Source organism: Oryctolagus cuniculus, chromosome 1 (assembly GCF_051225735.1).
Source record: "Oryctolagus cuniculus isolate XC-2025 breed Fujian yellow rabbit chromosome 1, ASM5122573v1, whole genome shotgun sequence".
NCBI classification, from domain to species: Eukaryota; Metazoa; Chordata; class Mammalia; order Lagomorpha; family Leporidae; genus Oryctolagus; species Oryctolagus cuniculus.
Window position 1 is genome coordinate 199,033,080 of NC_142867.1, and position 20,874 is coordinate 199,053,953.

The window sequence follows — 20,874 nt, forward strand, 5'->3', positions numbered from 1 at the left end:
GGAGAGAGAATTGAATACTTTAATGTTTTTTAAAACAAATAACTATAATGAATTCCTATTAAAAGTTTTAGGCTTTGGTGATTCAAAAAGTTCACTTCTTTTTCAAAATGACCAAGCTTATAGCTAAAACACTTGCTATTGTATTTTGATATCACACCAGGAATTATATATCTTAGCAACATTCTTATAAAAGGAGCCAGCATTGTGACCCAGTGGGTTAAGTCACTGCCTGCAATGCCAGCATTCCACATGAGTGCCAGTTCTCGTTCCAGCTGCTCCACTTCCTATCCAGCTCCCTGCTAATATACCTGGGAATGTAGCGGAAGATGGCCAGAGTGATTGCACCCATGTGGGAAACTGGATGGAGCTCCTGGCTCCTCTCAAATATGAGAGGCAGAGAGAGAGAGAGAGAGAGAGAGAGAGAGAAAGACACACACACACACACACACACACACAGAGACAGAGAAAGACAGAGAGATCTTCCATCTGCTGGCTCACTCCCAAAATGGCAGCAACAGTTGGAGCTGGGCTAGGCCAAAGCCAGGAGCCAGGAACTCTATTTGAAGGGTCTCCCACATGGAGACAGGGGCCCAATCACTTGGACCATCTTCTGTTGATTTTTCGGGCACGTTAGCAGGGTGCTGGATCAGAAGCGAAGCCATCAGGACTTGAACCAGAGCTCTGATACAGAATCTGGTATCATAGGCTGTGGCTTAACCTGCTGTGCCACAATGTCAGCCCAATAAAATAAGTCTTTGAAAAATAAAAATGCTTATAAAGTCATACAATTCAATCAACCTCACCAAATACAATCACCCTTGGTACACACTCAGCAGTTCTCCTTCCTTAAGCCTAAAAAGCTTTAAATCAAATTAAACCTCTAGAAACCAATATATTTTTTCCGCTAAAGTAATTATTTCTCCCCAAACTGATCAAACTTCTTTCCCTCAATCACCCAACAGATTCTGGTATGTTGCAGCACACTGGGGTGACTTTGGCTCATGCTGATGTAAAATATCCCGTATGAGGAACTGGAAGAGTTGCTGACAGACTCAAACACAAAGATAAGGAAACAGTTGCCTGGCAAGGTCTGCTGAAGCTACGTGTATGTGTTGAAAAGTTGCATTGCACCCCTTAAAAATGTGCAAGTATTACATGTTAATGGAAAAGGGAAAAAAAATCACTCAGTTACCACCAGTCACTATTGAGCAATTATCCATGAAACAAATGGCATGGGGGCAGAGACCACTAATCTTTCAATGTCCATTTCCATTTCCTCCTTTCATTAATAGAGACCCCTAACTATTAGCTGAGCACATGGCTTCCCAGCTAAACACGGTATTTCCCACAATCCTTTGTATCTGGGTATGGCCACACTACTAAGCTTTGGCCAGTGGAATGTTTGTGGAAATAACGTGTTCAACTTTCAGGTCAAGCCCTTCAGAAAAAACTATCCACACCTTCTCTGTCCCCTTTCCTTTGAGCTGGAATGTTTGAAATAAAGTGGTGATCCAGTTTTGATCACTTGAATGAGGGCAACACTTTAGGGGAGGGTGAACCAAAATGAAAGAACTGGGTTCCTGGATAACCTTTGGAATTATAAAATTCCATTCATGTCAGAATGGTTAAAAACAAACGCTGCAGACATGGTGTGCCAACAGTTCTGATAAAAACAGCAAAAAGGATGCTGTAAATGCTGATGAAGTCCCGTGGTCATCCAGCCCAGATGCGTGTAGGCCAAGGGCTGTGGTCTTCCAGCTACACTTGTAGCACAGTGACTGCCTGTCCCACAGGACGGCTCCCCAGGTGTGGCCAGCCACAGAAGGGTTTTGGAAGGCACAGTAACTTCCAAGGCCTGTCACTTGGACATTAAAGCCAGATCCCACCACAGAAAATAGACGTTGGTTCCCAGGCATCCCCGCTCCAGACCAAGGAGGTGAAGTCACCTGTAACTCCTGCTGAGAACTCTGTGTCCCCGTAGGTAAGGATTTGGGAGAAGCCAATGAGGGATTTTGGGGCTAGGAGCTTTTAAAAACTAAATCTGGCTAGGAAAGAAGCCTCTAGCCAGGTCTGTGGGCCGTAACTGTGGACTTCCAATGCCTGTGGGATGAGTCAAGACTACCAATTCTCAAATGTTGGTGTCAATTTGTATTACCATGTGTGTTCTGTGGGCTGGTGGCTGTCTAGCCCACTGTTGCAGGGTTCTGAGACTGACGGGGTAGTATTGTTCAGGTTGACTGTCACAGGTATGAAACATATGGGCTTGGCTCAGGCAGGTGAGAGTTGTGTGAGTCAAACAGAAACCACCACTTGGTGCCTCCAGCACCGGGGCTGGTTGAGTTGGGTGGGATGGGGTTAATGAATGCATCAGGCCCAGCTGTGTCTTATAACCTGGGGTTTTCTTCCAAAAGAGTTGGGTGAGCCATTATATGTACTTTGAGGGCTATTGGTGAGGATCATTGAACAGAAAGATGCAAGATTTCACGATCAGGAAACTCAATTCTGCCCTAATTAATGGGTGCAGGGGCCAATCACTCGGCCCATCGTCCACTGCGTTCCCAGGTGCATTAGCAGTGGTTTTTAAGCCTTTACAGTAAGGCCACTGATAGAAGGAGGAGGCTGACGTGGAGAGGCTGGGTCGGGACACAGCTGAAGATTTACTTGTGTATGCAGAAGACAAATGTTGCATTCATTGTCTCCTTGGTCAAAGCTAAAAGTCTGGAGGTAGAAGAACAACACCTGCAGAGTGTCTGTCTGTCCTCAGCTATGCTGATCAGCTGCAAGGGGACAGTTTGTCTTTGAAAGGACTGCTGGAGTCATAGTAAAGGTAAATCTTGCTTGTATGTGGATCTTTTTAAAAAAGCTTATTTGTTTATTTTGGGTAGAGAGGACAAGTTTCCATCCACTGATTCACTCCTTAATTGCTCAGAACAGCCAGGGTCAGGCCAGGCCAAATCTGGGAACCAGGAACTCAATGCAAGTCTCCCATGCGGGTAGCAGAGACCCGGGCACTTGAGCCATCACCTGCTGACCACCAGGGTGTGCATTAGTAGGAAGCTGGAATGAGAAGCGAAGCCACATCGTGAACTCAGACCTCCCACATGGGATGCAGGTGTCGCGAGTGACATCTGAGCCCCTGTGCCAAATGGCTGGCTCTCAAAGTCTGATGATGGCTATACCTTGGTTTGAGAAGATTGTCCTGGCTATTGGGAGGCAGGCTAGGACACAGATGCATTAGGATATGAGGACGTGGCTAATTTGCTGACTTCTCTTCTAATGTACCTGAGTAAGTTTCCACAGGCAATGGGACTTTCCATAAGTGGCAGTTCTATTAAAAACAATGCAGGGGCAGGTGTTTGTGCAGTGGTTAGGATGCCCTTGGGACACCCACATCCCATATTAGAATGCCTGGGTTTGAGTGCTGGCCCCACTTGCAGTTCCAGCTTCCTGTTAACGTGCACCCTGGAAGGCAGAAGTTAATAGCTCAAATGTCCGTGTCCCTACCCCCCATGTGGGAGACCTGTGCTGAGTTCTGGGCCCCTGGCTTTGGCCTGGTCCAATCCCAGCTGTTATAGGTGGTTGGGGAGTGAACCCCAGTGGATGGAAAATCTGGCTCTCTTTCTCTGTGCCTTTCAAATAAATAAAAATAAGTTTAAAAAGTTTAAAGTACAATGCAGGGGCTGGCACTGTGGCACAGTAGGTTAAGCCTCCGCCTGCAGTGCCAGCATTCCATAGGAGTGCTGGTTCTAGTTCTGGTTGCTCCTCTTCTGATCCAGCTCTCTACAGTGGCTTGGGAAAGCAGTAGAAGATGGCCCAAGGACTTAGACTCCTGCACCCACATGGGAGACCTGGAGGAAGCTCCTGGCTCTTGGCTTTGGACTGGCCCAGCTACAGCCATGGCAGCCATTTGGGGAGTGAACCAGTGGGTGGAAGACCTTTCTCTTTGTCTCTCCCTATCTCTGTTTATAACACTACCTCTCAAACAAGTAAATAAAATCTTAAAAAAAAAAAAAAAAGCACAATAAAGGGGTAGGTGTAAGCCTACCGGTTAAGGTATCAGTTGGGGAGGGCGCCGCGGCTCACTAGGCTAATCCTCCGCCTTTCGGCGCCGGCACACCGGGTTCTAGTCCTGGTCGGGGCGCCGGATTCTGTCCTGGTTGCCCCTCTTCCAGGCCAGCTCTCTGCTGTGGCCAGGGAGTGCAGTGGAGGATGGCCCAAGTGCTTGGGCCCTGCACCCCATGGGAGATCAGGAGAAGCACCTGGCTCCTGCCATCGGATCAGCGCGGTGCGCCGGCTGCAGTGCACCAGCCACGGCGGCCATTGGAGGGTGAACCAACGGCAAAAGGAAGACCTTTCTGTCTCTCTCTCTCACTGTCCACTCTGCCTGTCAAAAAAAAAAAAAAAAGGGTATCAGTCGGGACTCCTGTATTCCGTATTATAGTGTCTGGGATTTGGTAGCCAGCTCTAGATCCCGACTCGAGCTTCCTGATAATGTAGGTCCTGGGAGGCAGCAGGTGACTGTTCAAGTGATTGGATTTCTGCCACCCATATGGGAGACCTGCACTGAATTCTCAGATTCAATTCAATGTTCAGGGCATTTGGGAGTTTGCTCTCCCCCCTCCCCAATAAATACTTTTAAAATAAACAAATAAATAATTTAAAAATTATACAATGTAGAATTAGAGTTATAGTAGACTTTAGGGTAGAAATTGATAACTGTCTCCCAATACATGGTCTCCCCTTCTCCAACAGTCAAAGGATCCTCAATTTTTAACCAGGTTACGTGGTGTTGTGGTAGCATAAGTAGCATTGGGTGGAAACGCGGCACTGCTGACAAAAACCCAGGAACCATTGTCGGGAAAGCAGGAGAAGTTTAAAGCCACACGGGCAGCAGCTGGTGCTGCACGGTTGCTGGGCCAGGAAGGGGCGGCCGTGCAAGCCCTCCCTTCTGGGTTGCAGCCCGAGCACAGGGAGCTGAGTCCTGTGCGGCATGGGGAGAGCCGGGAAGGTGGCAGGCAAAACCTCTGGCACCCAGCCGCTCCGTGCCAGGGCCCGCAGCCCTCAAGTCTGTCCTGTGTTCTGGCAGCCAGGCCTGCGGGCCCCGCGGTGTGTGTGGCCCGGGCCATTCAGCGCTTCCGCGAAGCGGCTGCAGGAATTTCCCGAAGACCCAGCCTGGAGGGGGCCCGCCGCCCGCCCGGGCCCGGCCGCGAGCCTGCTCCGTCGAAGAAGCGCCGAGCCCCGTGATTCTTGGGGAGAAAGGAGGGGCCAGGGCACCCGCCCCTGCTGGCTCTGCCACCCTGGGCTTTTCCTACACCCTCTTGAAGGCAGGGCCCGTTCTCACTCTTCTCTGGGCCCCGCCAGAGCATAGCACGGGGCCGCGCTGTGGACGGGGACGCGGCTGGATTCAAGTCTTTCTGGGAACATCGTGAAGTCTGGAAACATCCCCGCCCCGGCAGCCCCCCACTTCTGACCTTGCCTTCCCCTGCAGTTGCGATCTGTGCTGTCTCAGCCGGGCCTCGCTCCTGCGTTCACCTCCGCGCCTCGGACAGCTTCGCGGGCGCGTGGCTGCTGTTGCTCCGCCGGCCTGGCGCGCGGGGAGACTGCTCCCTGCGGTCCGCCGGTCCCGGGGTCCCTGTGTTACCACACTCACCCCGGGGGTCCCCAGTAATGGGCCTGGAGCAGGAGTCGCTCTGAGGAAAGCTTTATCTCCTTGGGACAGGAACAGGAGACGGTGGGCAGGAAACCATCCCTAAAAGGGAAGCCATTGGCCAGCGGGTTTTTACGGGAAGGGTTTAGGGGCGCGTCCCAGGTGTAGCAGGTGCAGCAGAAGAGGAGGGGGCCGGCCCCTCCTGCTCGTGCACATGAGCAACATGCCCCCTTAGTCACCCTATGCTCACAAAAGGGCTGCGATCTCTGCTAGGCAGAAAATTCGGTTTTATAATGAGAAAGTGCAGCTTAGGTCATGAAGAGCTGGCTAAGCCTGAGCTGGCTTCCTGCTCCCCGTTTGCGGTGGTCTGGCCCTTCTCTGAGTGCAGTGTTGCAAGCTAAGCTCTGCTGGAACATTCTCTGAAAAACCAGCCCCTGGGACTTGAGCCGCACTGCCTGAGTTTCAGTGCCTCCTGCCCTTTCTGGCCTGTGTCCTATACGCTTGGTCACACCTGCTGCTGGAGTCCCGTACTCAGCTGCCATCCTGACAAGGGGCCAGGCAGGTAGTCTGCCCAGTAGTGGCTCACTGGCCAATTGTGCATCCTCTAGTGGACCCCCAGCTTTGAAGGCCGGAAAAGGTGCGGCCTGGGGGCTGACATTGTGGCATACCAGGCTAAGCTGCCACTGGCAATGTCGGCATCCCATACGGGTGCCAGTTCGAGTCCTGGCTGCTCCACTTCTAATCCAGCTCTCTGCTTATGCACCTGGAGAAAGCAGTGGGAGATGGCCCAAGTGCTTGGACCTCTGTACCTACTGGGAGACATGGCAGAAGCTCCTGGCTTTAGCTTGGCCCAGCCCTGGCTGTTGCGGTCACTTAGGGAAGTGAACCAGAGATGGAAGATCTCTCTCTGTCTCTCTCTGTAACTCTGCCTTTCCAACAAATAAGTCAATTTTTTTTTTGAGCTGGGGCCTGCCATAGCATAGAGGGTAGAGAGTACTCAGCCCCTCCCAAAGGACAGAAAAGGACCCCAACCCCAGCTCTTCCAGCAGCACAACACCAACACAAAAGCCACAGCTCTGCGCTTTGTGACCCGTGGATTGTTCAACCTGATTCCTAGAGATCACAGTGTTTTTTTTTTTCTTTTTCTTGTCCCAAGACTTTCTGAAGTTTGTCACCAGGCTCTCCTTTGGCACAGAGGAGAGAAACTCCTGCACTGGTTCTGTCTTGTACACCCCGAGCTGCTCCTGGGCCGTGCCCTTTGAACCTTGCAGCTGCTGGGAATCGCCGGGCTGGGCTGGGTTGGGTTGGGTCAGGAAGTGTCACAGATGCAACAGAAGGAATCTCCGTTTTTCTTCCTCACGCCCCCTCTCATCCAGAACCTTTAAGCTTTTATTATTGTATTTTATTTTGCATTTTAAGTTTTGATCTTTCTGGAATTTAGCTTGGTATTTGGGGAAAAGCCCTAACAAGTGAAGAAAGAAGCAGGTCATTGGAGCCGGCTGACATAAGAAGGGATGTAGAACACTGACTGAGGCCCACCTCCAGGGCAAGGAAGCAGGAAGGAAACCAGGCTTGAACTGGCAGCAAACCGGAAGGAGCAAGAACCTTTGGCCTCCCCCAGCGTTTGCCGCTCCCTCTAGTGCCCTCTGTGGGCAGTGCCTATGAGAAGCCAGCCAGGAACGTGGAGAAGGTAACAGAGCCACAGCCCTGAGTGTGGCAGAGCTCTGCAATGGACAGACCGTAGCTTAGTGATTGGCACGTTGCCTGTGCCACACACAAGGTGACCATACGCATTTGGGTCTGTTCCGGGCTTTGTGCCTGTGATCTATTCGTCTGTTTCTTCCCAAGTACCAAGTTTTTTGCTGCTGTACCTTTTTATACAGTTTGATATCTGGTAGGAGTCATTTTCATTTTGTATTTTTCCCGAAAGTTTCTGGTTGTTGTGACAATATATGAATTATATTGTACGTGTATAGTAGGGTTCTATTTCTATGTGAATCAGGATAAGTTTGTTAGTGATTGGGATTGCACAGAATTTTTATATAATTTAGAGGACTTGAGAAGTTTACCCTATTGAGGCTTCTTATCCGAGTTATAGCTTTCAATTTGTTAAAATGTTCCTTCGAGTTCTCTCAATGGAATATTATGGTCTTATTGATGTAAGTACTGTGGATTCTTTATTCTAAAGTAGTTTCTTCCCATCTCATTGTTAATATACATGAGCTCTTTTCCTCCATTATATTTTCTTCTGGTTACTGTTTGTATGAAAAACTTGATTTTTGCATATTCATTTTGTAAGCAGTTTCCTTGTTGAAGTCTATTGTGTTTTTATTTATTTAATTTATTTATTTGAAAGGCAGAGTTATAGATAGGCAGAGGCAGAGAGAGAGAAAGAGAGAGAGAGAGGGAGGGAGGGAGAGAGGTCTTCCATCTGCTGGTTTACTCGCCAAGTGGCCGCAACATCGAGAGCTGGGCAGATCCGACGCCAGGAGCCAGGAGCTTCATCTGGGTCTCCCACATGGATGCAGGGGCCCAAGCACTTGGGCCATCCTCTACTGCTTTCCCTGGTGTATTAGCAGGGAGCTGAATAGGAAGTAGAGCAGCCAAGACTCGAACTAGCACCCATATGGAATACTGGCATCACAGGTGACAACTTTACCTGCTACACCATAACATTGGCCCCATCTATCTTTACTGGTTAACTGGGTCATTTATTTGTTCTTAGAACACACATTTGTTCCAAGATTGTGAAATTTATTTGAAATTAAAATATTCTTATAAAATTTTAGTGTGGAGTAAAAATATTCTTATAAAATTGGTAATGTGCTTGGCAACAGTAGTTTATATGGAATTGGATGGTTGTAAGCAGTTTCCTTGTTGAAGTCTATTGTGTTTTTATTTATTTAATTTATTTATTTGAAAGGCAGAGTTATAGATAGGCAGAGGCAGAGAGAGAGAAAGAGAGAGAGAGAGGGAGGGAGGGAGAGAGGTCTTCCATCTGCTGGTTTACTCGCCAAGTGGCCGCAACATCGAGAGCTGGGCAGATCCGTCTTGGAACAAATGTGTGTTCTAAGAACAAATAAATGACCCAGTTAACCAGTAAAGATAGATGGGGCCAATGTTATGGTGTAGCAGGTAAAGTTGTCACCTGTGATGCCAGTATTCCATGGGCACAGGAGACTCTGTGGAGTGGAGGTGAGGGGAAGGCTGTGGTACAGGGTAGACAGAGGACAGGCTTAGTGAGGCTGGATATGTGAATAATCGGCCAAGCCAGGTGGCCCTGGTGTGCAGCAAATGTGAACAAAGTCACCACTCTCTCTGAATAAGAAATGGGACTTTCACAGAGGGTTAAGCCGCTGCTTGGGGCACTTGTATCCCATATCAGAGTGCTTGGGTTCTAGTACTGGCTCTGCTACCAGTTCCGGCTTCCTGCTAATGCTCACCTTAGCAGGCTGCCGGTGATGGCTCAAATGGTTGGCTCCCTGTCACCCACACAGGTGACCCAGATGGAATATCCCTGGCTTCAGCCTGATCGAGTCCTGGCGTGGACATTCAAGGAGTACACCAGCAGATGGAAGATCTCTGTCTATGCCTTTCTCTCTGCCTTTCAAATAAATAAAAATGGGGGGAAAAAGCATCTCTATACCATATTTCAAGTGTCCTGGGCAAATAGAGCTAATTTAGCATCATCACTATTACTCCCACGGTATATTTAAAAATTTCACATTCTTTTTGTAATTGAAAAAAAGACCAGATGATGCTGTAGACATAGCTTAGTGGCAGTCAGTGGGAAAGGGGATGTTGGCACAGGTGGAAGCTCTGGGGCCGGGGAGGCCGGAAGGAACCGGAAAATGTCAGGTATGCTGCATGTAGAGGCACAGAGCTGGATTAGGACTTAAGACAGAGCTTTAGAAAGAATTTGCTGGGGCCAGCACTGTGGTACAGCCAGTTAATGCCCTGGCTTGAAGCGCAGGCATCCCATATGGGCGCCGGTTCAAGTCCTGGCTGCTCCACTTTCAATCCAGCTCTCTGCTATGGCCTGGGAAAGCAGTGGAAGATGGCCCAAGTCCTGGGGCCCCTGCACCCTCGTGGGAGACCCGGAAGAAGCTCCAGGCTCCTGGCTTCGGATCGGCACAGCCCCAGCCATTGAGGCCATCTGGGGAGTGAACCAGTGGATGGAAGACCTCTTTCTCTCTCTGCCTCCCCTTTCTCTATAACTCTGACTTTCAAAAAAATAAATAAATATTTTTTAAAAAAGAAAGAATTTGCTAGAAGAGATGAATGAGATAACTAGGATGGAAGTGTCGAATTGTCTGTCACAGGAGGTGTCCACGCAGATGCTGCGTGCCTGGAGTCAGGACGCTGGAGAACTCCGTGATAAGTAGGTTGCCCCTCTGCGTAAATGTCTGCAGTTGGCTTGAACGGCCACTAGATGTCACTCTTGCGTATCTGTTGTGGCGAGATTGTTGAGCAAGTGAAAAATCAGGAACAGAAAAGACCCAAGACAAGAAAGTTAAAGTGCAAAGTCGTCATCCTTATCTTAGGATTTGCTCCTTAATAAACATTGTTTATGTGGCTGCACCCTTTCCGTGTCCACAAAAGTGATCAAGCCTGAGAGAGGGCAAGTGACCCGTCCAAGCCTTCTGAGCAAGTTGGTGATGGAGAACTGGAACCCAGTAGATCTAGCCCCTCCACAACACACACATAAAGAAGGCTTTTCCTCTGCATTATGATAACACCTGCAAAATGCTGTGAATCACCTCCTTAAGGCAAACGTGTAGAAGCTACATTTGATCTGGGCTTTCCTAGGTCCTCAGGGAGGAAACTCCCCTAGCAGAGCCGATTCTGAGAACTAGCGAAGGGTCATGCTTCTTTAAGCCTTGATGACACGTGGGAGGAACTTGTATGGAAGGCTTAACTCACACGGAAATGGACCAGCTAAAGGCTCAGCCACCAGGACGATGAGCTCTTCAGTCTGCTCCAGTTGAGTGTTGGTGGCCTTGGGCTGCCTATCGTGGATGTGGACTTATGGCAGTTGGGAGAGAAATCCTACAGCCTGGGGCTTTGTGAAGGCCACAGATGGGTTAGCTGGAGTGACTGAACTCACACTATGGGATAATAACTGTGGACACAAATAGTATGGAATATGTCATTAAAGTCTAGCTCATTAGAATATTGGCAAAATTCTCTTATTCCCTCATCTGAGGACGTCTTAATGACACATTTCTGGAGGATGTATTCACTGGATCCAAGATGCAAGCTGGACAGTTTTTTGCTTTCAGAGGTCAGAAAGTGTTGTGCCTCTTCTGCATGGCTTCGGAGGTTTTTAGCAAAATGCAGTCTTCATTCTAGTTGTTTTTTTTCCCAATAGGCGAGGTGTCCTTTCACTTCTTGCAAGATTTTTCTCTCTGTCTTTGATGCTCAGAAGTCTGACTGTCATGTGTCTTGGTATGAGTATCTTTGGGTTTGAGCTTCATTCACCTTCTTAGATTGGCAGGTTAATTTCTTATGCCAAATTTTGGTAAGTTTTCAGCTCTATGGTATCAAGCATTTTTTTTCAATTGCTCACTTTTTCCTCCCAGTATTGAAATTCTACAGATCCTGAAGTTCTTCTCACTTTTTGGTCAGATTTCCTCATTGACATTGTCTTCAAGTTCATCGATTCTTTTTTCTTTTTTTTTTAAATATATTTTTAAATTTATTTGAAAGGTAGAGTTACAGAGAAGCAGAGGCAGAGAGAAGAGAAATCTTCCATCTGCTGGTTCACTCCCCAAATGACTGCAATGGCAGGAGCTGCACCAATCTGAAGCCAGGAGCCTGGAGCTTCTTCCGGGTCTCCCACGTGGGTGCAGGGGCCCAAGGACTTGGACCATCTTCTGCTGCTTTCCCAGGCCATAGCAGACAGCTGGATCAGAAGGGGAGCAGTCAGGACTCAAACTGGTGCCCATATGGGATGCCGGCGCTTCAGGCCAGGGCGTTAACCCACTGCGCCACAGCGCCGGCCCCATCGATTCTTTTTTCTGTCCCCTCTGTTCTGCTGCTGGACCCACTCATTGATTTTTAAGTAATTCTATTTTCAGTTCTGCAATTTCCATTTGTTTTTCTTTCTTTCTGTTTTTTTTTTTTTTTAAAGATGTATTTATTTACTTGAGAGGCAGAGTTAGAGAGAGAAGGAGAGACATAGAGAGGGGTCTTCTATCTGCTGGTTCACTCCCCAAATGGCTGCAATGGCTGGAGCTGGGCTGATCTGAAGCCAGGAGCCAGGAGCTTCTTCCAGGTCTCCCACACAGGTGCAGGAGCCTAAGCACCTTTGGGTCATCTTCCACTGCTTTCCCAGGCCAACAGCTGGGAGCTGGATCAGAAGAGGAGCAGTCGGGACTCAAACCAGTGGCCATATGAGATGCCAGCACCACAGGCAGATGCTTAACCTACTATGCCACTGCACTGGCCCCAGGACATTGAATTTTAGCAACTACTTTGACTATATTTGTTGAGGTGATCATGTGATTTTCTTCTTTAATCTGTTAATATAGTAAATTCTGTTAATTGACTCAGTGTTGCAACCCACCCATGAAATTTTGAGATACCCTCAATATGCTCACAACATACCAACCTCTGGGTTTATTGAGACCCTTACTTTTATGGCTTGTTAATTTAGGATCTTGGCATTAATATAAAAGGATTATACAGACCTGAAACGAGTTTATTCCTTTTATTCACAGAAGAGCCGGGATGGGTTTGCAGTGTCTTCTATGTCTGTTGGGAATCCTGGATGGTGTAATATAAATGTGCACCTGCAGTGGGAGCGCGTTGCGGTCAGCAACAGAGGGTGCCGTGCACAGTGCTCTATTTTCACTTTGGGCCTTGAAATTATCAGCACTTTCTGGGTTGCTTATCCAGAAATGAACTTTAATGCTCATATAACTGAGAAGTTCATGGGTGAGGTCACACTCAGTGCTGACTCTGTCCCTTGCTCTGTTTCTTGTCTGTGCGTTCCTGGCTTCCTTTGAAGCCCTGGAGGACAGGCTGGGGAAGAGAGCTGTCAGTGGCCTAATTCATTTCTTCTACTGATGCTTCCAGATGGGCACTGGACGCTGGCCATGTCTTGGTTGCTGCACTGCAGAGGAGTCGCTTAAACTCCCAACTCATAGAGATTGCCAGGTAAGAGCTGTGTGTTGGTGTAAGCCACTAAGCTGGGGCTGATTTGCTGCCCCTCATAGAAAGGTAACAGAGGATCCTTGCCTTCTTGCTACAATTAGAAAAATTGGGAGGAATGGCTCTAATTGGTTTGCCTGAGGCCACAGATTTTCCATTACACCAACTACCGTGGCCAGGGGAGGGAGCCATGGGAGGTAAGCCCAGAACAGCTGCTCCCTGCACTGCTGCCCTGCAGCTGGGGAGGTTCGCTGAGCCAGGGCTGCCTGCCCACTCTGCTTCCTCACCTGGAGCTAGCTTGCCAGCAGTTCACCCGGCTCTGAGCTGCCCGCCCCCCGACTGCGCTCTCCACGTGCTGTCCGTGTCGATCCGTGGTGCAGACCATGTTTTGTGATCACCTCCATTAGAGTCTCTAATCTCTGAAGGAATTTAGAGGTTGCCCTACATCGAGATAACGGTCATTGGCAGTAGTCAGGTGGGAAGTTAATCAGCCCGCGCTCAGAGACTGGAAGACTCCGACAGCGCTCTCGTCTAACTCCAGACTTCTCCACAAACAAGGGCTGGGCTGCAGTCTGATTTTCTTTGCTTCTGAGACCATTTGATCAGCAAAGCTCTGTGTTTGCCTCCAAGCCTTAGGCTGGGACCTTTGTCCCCAACACACAGCACGGTCCCAACCTAGGGATTCGGAGGTGGATGCAGCGTGGGTCATCCCAGTCTGGCCGTCAGTTTTACCAAAGGGCTCCTCAACATTTGTTGATGTGCTGGCCTTTCTGCTTTATTAATAACATCGATTATGATAATAAATTCGCCGATGTTCGGAGTGTTAGAAGCAGTGAAGGGGCCGGCGCTGTGGCATAGTAGGCTAAGCCTCCGCCTGCAGCGCTGGCATCTCATATGGGCGCTGGTTCAAGTCCCAGCAGCTCCACTTCTGATCCAGCTCCCTGCTGATGGCCTGGAAAAGCAGTAGAAGATGGCCCAAGTGCTTGGGCCCCTGCACCCACATGGGAGAAGAAGCTCCTGGCTCCTGGCTTTGGAACAGCTCAACTCTGGCTGTGGCAGCCATCTGGGGAGGAAACCAGTGGATGGAAGACTTCTCTTTCTGTCTCTGCCTCTCTCTGTAATTCTGCCTCTCAAGTAAATAGATCTTTTTTTAAAAAGGTGAAATTCCTTTAAAAAATACTACTGGGTAATGCCAATCATTTGTTTGTATCATTTGTTTGATATATACTGATTTTAATCAGCTCAGATGACTTTTTTTCATCTGATTGGTTTTCCTTGATCTTCTAGAATCCTCTAATTCTTTGAAAAGCCTTCATCCTAATACTCGTCTTCTGGTATTTGCCCTTGAACTTTCAAGCAGCACATGAAGACTTTTGCTGCATTCGAGTATCAATGTCATGAATTACAAGGAGTCCCTCCCACCACAGCCTTCCTAAGAATTGGCCACAGTGGATTGTAATTTTACATCTCTTTCCCCACCTCCCAGCTTGGGGAAGCCATCCGGAACTGCAGCTGGAATCACAACACGGTTTTCCGGTCCTTGCTGCCTTCTCCGTGTGTCTCAGGAGTGATGGGGAGACACTGGCTGATTGCTCTCTAGGCCTGGAACCCCAGCTTCTCACCAGACTACTAAACTGCTGTTGCCACCAGAATTGTTTAAAGCCCCCTTCAATAGGGGGCATTGTTTCCTGTGTGCCCAGCATTGCTCTTTGCTACATGAGACCTAGGAAGGAGGACTGCTGTCTTGGGATCTACAAGTAATAAAAACCCATAAGGTTTCACATTGTGCTTGAAGCTGTACCCCGATGGCAAGGTCACCCTGAAAGGATCCACACAGGTAGATCTGCAGCTGGTAGTCAGTAGTCTTCTGCTTGACCTTCTGGTGGCTTCTAGGGACAGATAAGCAGCTAGAGAAACTCAGAGCTGCCTTCCGAGCAAGGTGACTGCAGCTTCGACATCGAGAACGAATTAGATTTGATTGGTCTTTTTGCTTCTTGCATTTCACGGTTCTGCGCGCTTCTTGTCTACCACGCCTGTCATGTGCTTTCAATCATTTGCTTTTTAATGTTTGTGCAGGAGCTCCCTTTTTTCAGAATAATGGAGGGGTGTATGTTTTCTGATGATGGCGGATTGTCTCTCTAATCCTCAGAGTTGTGCAATGGTCAGCTGTGGGTGGAACCTTGGACTCACACCTCGCTTACCTGCAAACTGCACACACCGTATGCATACGCTGTAGGGACTCCTACAGTTGGCACCGCAGAGCAGAAGGCCACTGGCCGTTGGATACTCGCTCCTTGTTAGATCATCTGCCTTCCCTCTGTGGAAAGGTATTTAGCATATTTTGGTGTCCATGCAAATCAAAGCTTATCTTTGTATCTTTTACCACAATTCTTAGCTGGCAATGTGCACACTTTGTCCAAAGATCTAGAAGTATTGCTGTCCCAGGGAAGTTTTGTTTTTCTATTTGGTTAATATTTGTCTTCCATGAACTCCGTTCTTCCTTTGTTAAATTCCGGGATGGCTCTATTAGGGAATCCCTCATTCTTTCGTGCCTCCTATGTTGTTGTTTTGTTTTGTTTTTTTTTTTTTTTTTTTTTTTTTTTTTTTTTTTTTGACAGGCAGAGTGGACAGTGAGAGAGAGAGACAGAGAGAAAGGTCTTCCTTTGCCGTTGGTTCACCCTCCAATGGCCGCCGCGGCCAGCGCGCTGCGGCCGGCGCACCTCGCTGATCCGATGGCAGGAGCCAGGAGCCAGGTGCTTTTCCTGGTCTCCCATGGGGTGCAGGGCCCAAGCACCTGGGCCATCCTCCACTGCACTCCCTGGCCATAGCAGAGAGCTGGCCTGGAAGAGGGGCAACCGGGACAGAATCCGGCGCCCCGACCGGGACTAGAACCCGGTGTGCCGGCGCCGCTAGGCGGAGGATTAGCCTAGTGAGCCGCGGCGCCGGCCATGCCTCCTATGTTTTTGCAAATAATTTTAATCTCTGTATTTTTTCCTCAGAAGTCTAGGCAGACAACTTAAGGTGCCCTCAGGTGAAAAGAAATTCCTTTTTGTGTTGTCTGTTCTCTCTGTCTTTCTATGGTTTGCTGTCGACTCTGCTTTGATAATTGGTGTTTTCTCTTTATTTCCAGTGAAATGTTTTGTCTTCTGGTCATCGTTTCTCCCAGACTCTCTTCCACGCTGCTCTTGAGTCTCGGCGTCCCGATTCCACTGCACATGCTACTGAGAACTTTGGAAACAGCGTTCCCTCCACCCGTGCGCATGCTCTCTTTCAGCAAGGACCGCGGGTGTGATTGTTTGCTCTCTTTTGGTTTGTGGCAGTGATTTTCTTTTCAGTTCATTCTTTCATCCAGGCCTCTGGATTAATCACTGTGGGGAGCCAGTGTGGACTCCCTCACCAGGGATCCTTAACTGTCCCCTGGGGGGCACCCCTACATCGTCCCCTGACCACTGTGTGGCTTTAGAGATTCTTGGATGGAAAATCAAGTGGTGCTGTGACTCAGTTGTGTGCATAGTCCAACCATTCACTACCCCAATACATCTGTTCCACGTTATTCCGACGACCTCTGGGAGGCCACTGCTGTGTTGGGACAGAGCTTAGGGATGAGTAACATCTTCAAACAAGGAAAACAAAAAAGGCTGGAGTCTTTGATCCTGGCATCATTTTTTCAACTCCTTGCTCAAACCCCTCATCTGCATCCAGGGTAAGAAGGACTTTCTAGTGAGGACCTTGATTGAGGACAAGAGAAAGAGGTTAATTATGCAGACATAGGGAAAGAATAATTCAGAAAGCATTACTTTCCTTTTTTAAAAAAAGATTTTATTTATTTATTTGAGAGGTAGAGTTACAGTGAGAGGAAGAGACAGAGAAAGGTCTTCCTTCTGTTGGTTCACTCCCCAGATGGCTGTAATGGCTGGAGCTGCGCCGATCCAAAGCCAAGAGCCAGGAGCTTCTTCTCAGTCTTCCATGTGGGTGCAGGGGCCCAAGGACTTGGGCCATCTTCTACTGCTTTCCCAGCCATAGCAGAGAGCTGGATTAGAAGAGGAGCTGTGGGGACTTGAACTGGCGCCCATATGAGATGCCAGTGCTGCAGGCGGAGGATTAACCTACTGCGCCACGGCGCCGACCTCCACAAAACATTTCTGAATCATGCATTTTACAATAAATAGCTAAGGAGAAAGAAAAATATTACCAGGTACTATTTTATATGGTACTTATTCTCAAGGCACAGTATAATATGGAATATAAAGACGCATAAGAGTCAGGCCCAGACCAGGGCTGTGGCGTGGCAGGTTAAGCCTTCACCTGCAGCCCAGGTATCCCATATGGGCACCAGTTTGAGTCCTGGCTTCTCCACTTCCAATCCAGCTCTCTGCTATGGCCTGGGAAAGCAGTGGAAGATGGCCCAAGTCCTTGGGCCCCTGCACTCATGTGGGAGACCCAGAAGAAGCTTCTGGCTTTGGATCAGCCCAGCTCCAGCCATTGTGGCCATTTGGGGAGTGAACCAGCAGATGGAAAACCTCTCTGTCTGTAACTTTCTCAAATAAATAAATAAATCTTAAACAAATAAATAAAAGATTAATTTATTTATTTGAGAGGCAGAGTTACAGAGAGACAGAGGCAGAGAGACAGAGAGAGGTCTTCTATCTGTTGGTTCACTCCCCAGATGACTGTAATGGCTGGAGCTGCTCCAATCCAAAGCCAGAAGCCAAGAGCTTCTCCTGGTTCTCCCATGCAGGTGCAGGGACTCAAGGACTTGAGTCATCTTCTATTGCTTTCCCAGGCTGTAGCAGAGAGCTGGATCAGAAATGGAGCAGCCAAGACTCGAACCAGCACCCATATGGAATGCTGGCACTGTAGGTGGTGGCTGCCACAGTGCCAGCCCCAAATAAATCTTTTTTTAAAAAAGAGTAAGGACATGCTCAAATATATTCAAAGAAAGAAGTTAAAGGGGACTGGCACTGTGGCACAGCAGGTTAAAGCCCTGGCCAGAAGCGCCGTCTTCCCATATGGGCACCGGTTCTAATACCAGCTACTCCTCTTCTGATCCAGCTCTCTGCCATGGCCTGGGAAAGCAGTAGAAGATGGCCCAAGTCCTTAGGCCCCTGCACCCATGTGGGAAACCCGGAAGAAGCTCCTGGCTCCTGGCGTCGGATCTGCCCAGCTCCTGCCATTGCGGCCATCTGAGGAGTGGACCAGCAGACAGAAAACCTCTTTCTCTGTCTCTACCTCGCTCTGTAACTCTCGCTTTCAAATAAATAAAAGAAAGAAGTTAAAGATCATTTGAACAAAAGATCTAAATACTAGAGATTTTTATTGGCCAAAAAATAAAAATGTGATGGCTCACCTGTCTTTGACCTCAGTGTGGTGGGTACTCATGACAACAAGTGAGAACTAGGAGGCCAGGGGACTCTGCATTTGTGGAACGGCTCACAGAATGAAGCAGGGAAAGTTCCAGGAAAGCCTGCCTATGCACACAGAGCCCTTCTGTGCAGTGGCATTTAGAGAGCTAAGCTTGGATGAAGGTGGCCCTCGTCTGGTGACCCCATCCCTCCTGTGGGAGCGGTCAGGGGGCACAGAACCACCGGGACACCTCCACCATTGCTCGGCAACGCTCTGCTCACTCACCAGGGTCCCTGCCGCGGCCTTCACATCCTTGTTCCTGAGGCTGCAGATGACAGCGTTCAGCATGAGGGTCAGAAGTCGGTAGAAGAGGGAGATGAGTTTGTCTGCAAGGTCCTGCTTGTCTGCCCCCAGGGGGGCCTTGGACTTGGGCTTCCCGTACATGAAGAGGATGGTCCCATAGAAGACGACCACCACTGTGAGGTGGGCAGAGCAGGTGGAGAAGGCCTTTTTCCTGCCCTCAGCTGACGGGATCCTCAGGATGGTGGTGAGGATGAAGATATGGGAGACAAAGATGAACAGGACAGGGACCCCCAGGAAGATCACGTTGGCCACTGCCATGCTGACCACGTTGATGGAGATGTCAGCACAGGCCAACTTCAGCACAGCCAGGATCTCACAGGTGAAGTGGTTGATGACGTTGTCCCCACAGGAGGGTAATTGTACCGCAAGAGAGACCTGGACCAAGGAGTTGGCTCCACCAGCCACCCAGGAGCCGGCAGCCATGGGCACGTAGGCAGCCTTGCTCATGACCACGGGGTACCTAAGGGGGTGGCAGATGGCCACGTAGCGATCAAACGCCATCATGCCCAGGAGCACACACTCTGTGGCTCCCGTGGCAAAGGGGAGAAGCATCTGTGCAGAGCAGGCAGAGAAGGGGATGGTTTTCTCGGGGGTCAGGAGCTGTCGAGAATGAGGGGGACCGAGGAGGTGGTGTAGCACACGTCCAGGAGGGAAAAGGCCCAGGAGGAAGTACATGGGCGTGTGCAGGCGGGTGTCCAGGGCGGTCACCAGGAGGAGGACCCCGTTGCCCAGCAGGATTACTAGGTACGTGGACAGGATGAGCATGAAGAACGTCTTCTCCAGCGCTGGGTGGGCTGAGAGTCCCAGGAGAACAAACCCCACTATGGGGGAGATCCTGTTTGTCCCATCCATGGTGCATCTTCTCTGACACTTCCGGGAACTCAGAAGGTCAAGTCCAGTGTTCTCTTCCTCCAAACTTCCAATACCTCTGGGATGAGTCAAGACCCCCTTGTGCTACTGGCTGTGAAGCTGGGCCCACAAGACTTGGTGTTGTCTTTTAAAAGTGCTCTCTTTGTGATAAACGTGTTGATAAAGAAATTCACTTCTCTAATGGCTGGGAATCATCCAGAAGCCAAAACAAGCAAAGAGTAGCCAATATGGTTGGAGAGCAGTAGCCATTCACCTGCAATAAGTGGAAGCTTCCTTGTCTTGATCTGTGTTTGGCTAAAGCCACAAAGGCCCATCCTTTGTACGCACAAAGCCATTTAAATCCTGCTTTGCTACTGGGATTATTTTAGTCCCTGAAGTGATTTAAAGTTTAGAAATTGAAGTGACAAAGTTCAGAAACTTTTTATACATCTGGGATTATGTCCCTAAGATCCAATTATTCTGAAGTCCCTTCAGAAATACCTTCTTCCCTCCTCCCCTCTCTTTTTGGCCACTCTGATGAGCTGTTGGAGAGCATGAGAGAGCCTGGGTCACCCAGGCCCATCTAGAAGTCCTGGTCAATGGGCGCTCTCCTCTGAGCCCATGGTGGACATGGAGAATATGAAACCCACTGCACAGGACAAATCCTTATAGCTCAGTACCTTTGGCCATTTTCAAATTCAGGATCAGGACTAAATAGCAGCAAGCAAGGTCGAAGTCCCCTCTTATTCCACCAAATAGAGTCTACCCTCAGGCCTTTAAAAAGAGCCACACTCTTTCCCGGTATTAAGAACAAAACCTGAGTGAGTCTCCCTACCTCTTCCATAAATGAAACATACCTGCCTTGTATATTGGCTTCTAGAAACCTTAGAATCAAATGTATATCACATTCATGATTGTAAATCATTATCATCTTGCATTGAATTTTATTTCTATGAAATACATTATACATACACAAGAGTATAAAAAGCATATATGTACTGCTTGAGGAAAATACACACCATGCGTTTCTTACTCAGATTAAGAATTACAGTGGGCCGGCACCACGGCTCACTAGGCTAATCCTCCGCCTTGCGGCGTCGGCACACCGGGTTCTAGTCCCGGTCGGGGCGCCGGATTCTGTCCCGGTTGCCCCTCTTCCAGGCCAGCTCTCTGCTGTGGCCAGGGAGTTCAGTGGAGGATGGCCCAAGTGCTTGGGCCCTGTACCCCATGGGAGACCAGGAAAAGCACCTGGCTCCTGGCTCCTGCCATCGGATCAGCGAGGTGCGCCGGCCGCAGCGCGCCGGCCGCGGCGGCCATTGGAGGGTGAACCAACGGCAAAGGAAGACCTTTCTCTCTGTCTCTCTCTCTCACTGTCCACTCTGCCTGTCAAAAAAAAAAAAAAAAAAAAAAAAAAGAATTATAGTGGCCCAGTAGCTTAGGGGACCCTCTCTTCCCTCCCCAGTTCTATTCCCTTCTTTTCTTCTTTAGAGGTAACCGCTTTTCTGACTTTTGTGGAA

At 49.0% G+C, this 20,874-nt stretch overlaps 1 long non-coding RNA gene and 1 pseudogene across 3 annotated transcripts; one reads left to right on the plus strand and one right to left on the minus strand.

Annotated features, from left to right (window-relative positions):
* Window positions 1-1,726: 1,726 nt before the first annotated feature.
* Window positions 1,727-18,148, plus strand: LOC149128808 (uncharacterized). Of its 3 annotated transcripts, XR_016213817.1 has the most exons (4): window positions 1,727-1,981; window positions 2,711-2,827; window positions 12,728-12,808; window positions 17,855-18,148. It is a non-coding gene; the product is annotated as an uncharacterized LOC149128808 (long non-coding RNA). The 3 variants fall into 3 exon arrangements; XR_016213814.1 differs by lacking the exon at window positions 1,727-1,981 and having other exon boundaries at window positions 2,567-2,827; XR_016213815.1 differs by lacking the exons at window positions 1,727-1,981; window positions 17,855-18,148 and adding an exon at window positions 15,933-16,440 and having other exon boundaries at window positions 2,567-2,827.
* An 84-nt stretch (window positions 18,149-18,232) lies between these two features.
* LOC100341740 (olfactory receptor 13C7-like) lies at window positions 18,233-19,360 on the minus strand (annotated as a pseudogene).
* Between the last annotated feature and the right edge of the window lie 1,514 nt (window positions 19,361-20,874).